The following is a 5,707-nucleotide window of genomic DNA, read 5'->3' on the forward strand; positions in this document are numbered from 1 at the left end:
GTGGGATGTGCAGTGAAGCTGAGAGGCTGCAGGCAAGCTGTTATCCTCCACTGGAGAGAATCAGGACGAGTCAAGCCATGTATTACAAGTGCATTTATGCTGGCATTTAGGAGAGCTTCTCCTGGATGTTTTAAAAGCTGGAAGAAATGAATTTTACATCTCTTGCCAGACGTAACATAATCGTGCCCTAGAAATAGTGTTTTGCAGTGCTATCGATTCCTCCCAGGTAGGCAACACACAGAGAAAGAAATACAACTATGCATGAGACAGAAATCAAATTTGGGATCTCTCAGCTGCTTTTCTTCATGGCACCATGGTAATTCCTTGCCAGCATTTAAAGATAGTCATAGCACAGGTTGTCTCTGCCTGAGTTTAGGATTTTACTGAGCATCTGGGAAAAAAATAAGGTTAAAGCTGAATTTTGCCAAATTTGTATCTCAAAAAGCTATGTCCCACATTATTTCATTCTTGCTGCTATTTCCCACTTCTGTAGCAGATTATGTGGACTAAAGCTGCTCACTGCTCACCTGCATGTTGGATACCTCCAGTGTGTGAAACAACCAGTCAGACAAGTCTCACAGTGCATCCAACCCAGCTGTAATTTCAAAACCTGCAAAGAGAGAAAAAAAAATGGGAATCTTTGCTAGAGAAGTCTGGAAACTGTGAGAGATCCAGGACCTTTCTTGCTAAGCAGACTTCAGCAGAAAGATGCTCCTTACATCTCTTGATAGCAATAGGATCTGGCTAATACAAAGAAAGGCACTGAAAGTTTAGGGACTCGTAGAAAACCTGAGGATAACACAACACAGAGGAGATAACCAGGATTTGTCCTGTAGGAATTCTTCTCAAACATTTAGATTTGCAAATTTAAATCTCTAGGCTACAGAGGCAGCTGTAGAGCAGCAGTCTAGACAGCTCAAGAGCCAGCAGAGTTCAGCTCTGGTGGCATTTGAAGTGTGGCCAATTCCTCTGACTCTCATCCCTGTAGTTGTCTGTTTATCAGAAGGAGCAACTTTTAATCATTCTCTTCCAAAACTTTCTGACACACTAAAACCTTGACATATTGAGATGGATAGAAAAGAACCTGCACCAAATCTTTAGAGAGGAAACAAATTTAATGTCACTGTCTATAGAGCATCTCCCTTTATTCCCCTTTTCGACAGCTCTGGGAGCTGCTGGGATTTTAAGCACTCAGCACACTTCAGAGTAGATTGGAGGATGGGAGGGCACATGAAACACAACAGCAAGGACAGGGAGGTTGACAAGAAAAGCAAGAGGGATGCAGGTGTTCTGAGTACACAGGGTTTATGGATGACTTATTCAGTAATACACCATCAATTACACTGAGGCTGTCTCAGCTGGACTAACTCCTGGCAGGCAGGAGGCAGCTGAGGAGATGGAGCTGCTTTTCTGTCAGTCACCATCAAGACCAGCATTCCCCACTTATGCAAACAGGTACATGTGTGCTCAGTCCTGCCGAGGAGTTACTGGCAGTGGCACAGATTTCTGCAGGAGTTCACAGATCACCTGCTGCTTTCCTAGGCAGGGCAGCCAGCACCACTGCTTCACCCACTCCTGCTGCTCTGGCACAAACCTCATGCCCAGTGAGCATGATTGCAGAGCACTGCTGAGCTCAGAGGAAGATGAGGCTCAGGTCTGTCTAATTTTTTTCAACAGCTTCCCAAAAACATTGCACTGCAGGACGAGCAGCCTCCTGCTGCCTACAGAGTGCTGTGAGACCCTGGAGGGAAAGATTCCCACAGGGCACAGTGTTTATCACTAACAGCACCACACAAAGTGAGTCATCACACACCAATGTCACAGTCTCTGCAATGAGTTCCTAACTGTACAGCACAGGAAGAATATGATGATGCCTCTTTGTTTTCCCTCAGCCCTCCTAGCTGCTCTGTGTCATCACTTGGTGGCTGTTTGTGAAGGGAGTTTTTGTGCTTGTGGATTTCTCTTCCTGCCTCTGGATCTACAATAATCCCATAATTGTGATGCCAAGCAGTGCTTGAAGACCATTTTATCACAGTCTGTATAATGTGTAAATACCATTAAGTTAGACGGATTTTCTCATTAATTCTCCGTCCCAGTGACAAGCCAGGAATTAACACAATTGATTTTCCAGTCCCTGCTCATTATCAATCATCCAAGAACTTAGTCACATCTCATCTGTCCCACCTGGGTCCCAGCATTTATTTGTAGACTTCAACATATATTAAACTAATAAAAACCAACGGTCAGTGTGACCTCTGTGCTCAAACCCCAGACAAGAACAAACTGGGTATGTTCCTAACTCCTCTGGTGGTAAACTTCCCACTGTGTACCAGTATCCTACAGAGAACCAGCAGTGCCCAGGTTAAGGAACAACTCATTGCACACAGACAATATTTTCTGTCTTGCATACAAAATAAAAGCACAACTCTGTGTCATGCTCTGAAAACTTAAGGAATACTTAAGGAAAACAGGGTGTTTGCTCCCTGGAGGAAGTATCTTCAGGCATCTGAAGTGCAGTTAGTCCCACAAACTCCCTGTCTCACCCTAGAGAGCCTGTAAATAAGTGTAATCTTTGAAAATCATCAGCTCTCTGGCTCATCTGGCTCCAGAAAGTACTCAACAAGACAGGCTCAGAGATGGAATTGTCACTAGATAATAATAACTTTTATGGAAGCTCTTTAAGGGTAATTCCAATCTTCTTTATTAGGTGACTTCTGAAACTTCCAATCCAGGGAGGTGGTACAGGCTTGGAATACTAAGCAATAAGAGGTTAGAAGGGATATTTCAATCTGGTAGCTGTTTCTCCAGGTAATTGGATTCCTAATCCTTGCAAGGTTATGATCTCAGTTTGCTCTGCCTGGGCAGAAGGTGTCCAATTAGTCTTTTATCACATGATTCAGTGCAGGGTTCAGCATTGCCTCCAAGAATATGCAAACCATCACAGCAGGGGAAAAATAAAGATGTTGCAGATACAAAGAAGGCTCTGATAGATCAGCTTCTGTCTTGCATTTCCCACTGGAACAAGGAGTGGGATACAACTTTCTCGCAGATAATGTACAACCTGCACAAACACAAAAGATCATGGACAATCAGACAAAATGATGTCACCTTCCAGGTACCTAAAATTGTGGCACCACATGGAGCATTGCAATAAAGAAAATTCAACCCTTGTACTTTCTGGAGCTAAATCAAACCCACTTGGGTAAGGCTTACTGTACCCAGATGATTTTGCAAGTTGTTAACTACACCTCTTGAGCAGTCAGGGATCTTGTCTGAACCCTCTCACATCCCAGTGCTGTCTCAGGGATGACATTTTGCTGCTTTTTTTCACTTCACTGCAGATCACAAAGGTGTGCACTACATTAGGTATAAAGAATTTCTATAAAGTGTGCTAAGAGCTTTCATGAGAAAATTATGGAGACTTTTTAAGGTTAGACTGGAAATAAACCAAACAGAAAAGTCTGTCAGAAACCAAGACTTTCTCCTTCATCAGTGGCTGAGCTCATTTCCCCCTGCAGCCTGGTAAATACATCCATTCGTGTGTAACAAGTTTTATGGCAGAATTCAGACTTGAACAGAGTTTTATAGCCCAACCTTGAACTCTAGCAAGCACAGAATCCCAATTGGTGAGGCAATAAGGTAAACTGCAGCATCAGCCACAGCTCCAGGACATGGCACAGGGACATTAGGTGACTAGGGATCAGGGGCTGAGCACTGAGCATTGCTGCTGGCCAGGTGAGCAGGACTCCTGACACATCCCAGCCAGGGCTGGGCAGCTCTGCCAGATCCTCTCAGCCCTGTTCTATTTCCACTCTTGGTTCCCCACATCCAGCTCTCTTCACTCCTGCCTTGTAACCTGTTCTGCCCATTCAGGATGTGAATGGTGAGCACTGAGTGAAATGATATTCATAGGCTAGGCATGAAGCCAGGGGACTCTCTTCTCTGTCACTCACTTGGCAGTGACTGCAACAATTTATAGCAAATTGAAGGGTAAGGACTTGATAATGAAACTATTTCATTTCCACCTCCTATTCAGCTGCCACCTGTAAAACTGCAGCCAGGAATGGGCTCTGGGAATGCATTGTAAAACCATTAGACCTTCACCAGGCACTGCCTTCATCTTTATGCCTTTACTTCTGTGCCCACCCACATCAGCTTTGTTATTGGAAATGACTCCCCTCCTAGATGGTCCCTGAACTGATCAAGGACCCCAGGCTGATTTATTACCAGGGGGATGCAGAGTAACACAGCTCTCTGCATCCTTTACAGGCAGGGATCACACACAGAGCTCAAAGCTCCCAGCACTCTAATGTCCTTTCCTGTCCCAGGAAAGGGGAAGCAGTGCCTGCTGGAACTATGGAACACCACAGTCTCTTTGGATAGCTGTCTCACAGCAAGGACAAAAAGTGGGGCACAGGCTGTGTTTGGCCACTGACATTTAACAAATGCCTGTGCTAGTGTTGTGAACAGCCCTCCTGTCACAGCAGCCAATTTCTGACATTCACACCTGGATTGGCACCACTTTCCATCAACGTCAGCCCCAGCCCCAAGCTGCTTTATGCTACTATTTCAGGCAAACTGCTCAAAGCTACACAAGTTCCAAATGCAATAATTCTAGATGCAGCCCCACAGCCTGACAGTTTGGGTCAACTTTACTGCTAAAGCTCTTGTTTGGCACATGAAAATCAAATAGTCTATTTCCACTATTCCCATTTCTACTGTACTACCTCCCTGGGACTTAAACCAGTCCCTGTCCCTTCTCCATACAGATAGAGCCTCACAGAATCTCAGTTTTCCTCCCAAAGCTGTTAGCAGGAGAAAGGTGACCAGGATGGTCAAATTTTGAGTTTTAACAGAAAGAATCTACATTGAATTCTGTTTTCCCTGGAAAGTACAAAGCCTTACTTGAGTAAATGCTGGAAACATTTCTTCCCTCTAACTTTTCCTCCCATAGATGCTTTTTATACAAGTCAGAATGCGACACACATTCTCTCCCACACACAAAAAACATATGGATCTCTAGAAAACAACTGTCGTTTTCCCTTCTGTGGGTTAGCTTGCTAGAGAGATTGATATTCTTCTTCTTATATCTCAATCCCCAGGAGACATTCAGGTCTCCTAAATTATTTAGATTTGTTTCTTCGCCATCTGGAGATGAGTTAACTCTCAGAGGGAATGTGCATCACTCTCATGTAGGTACATGCACTCAACCCTTCCTGACTCATAGAAAGTTGCCTTCAGCCCAGCACTTTGCTGTGTAGGTGTATCTCACATCAGGCTGGGATCTGCTGATCAGAAGCTGCAGAAAGGGACAAAGGAATTTAGGATTTGGCTGTTTCTGGCCATGAGCATTGTTTAAAATTGGAGATTTCTATCCACAGAGACACTGGGAATGGACCAAATTCCTGCTTAAGGGTTTCCCAGGACATAGCTCTGCAGAAGACAAAGTGCAGGACAGCAGGCAGATACATAGCACTTGTCATCTCAGACACATGTCAAATTCATACACTGGGGCAAGGTCCCTTCCCTTCTCCAAATCCCAGTCTAAGAGTCACACCATCATCTTTGTGATAATGCTGAGTATCTCTGGATGAACAGCTCGAAATAAAAAGCTAAAATTCCCTACCTAGAAGAGATTTTTCTCTCTAGAACACCTGAATTTCTGTGTATCCACACCTCATGCAGGGATACTGACAGAACCACTGCT

This window comes from Acanthisitta chloris, unplaced genomic scaffold (genome assembly GCF_000695815.1).
Source record: "Acanthisitta chloris isolate BGI_N310 unplaced genomic scaffold, ASM69581v1 scaffold36017, whole genome shotgun sequence".
Lineage (NCBI taxonomy): Eukaryota > Metazoa > Chordata > Aves > Passeriformes > Acanthisittidae > Acanthisitta > Acanthisitta chloris.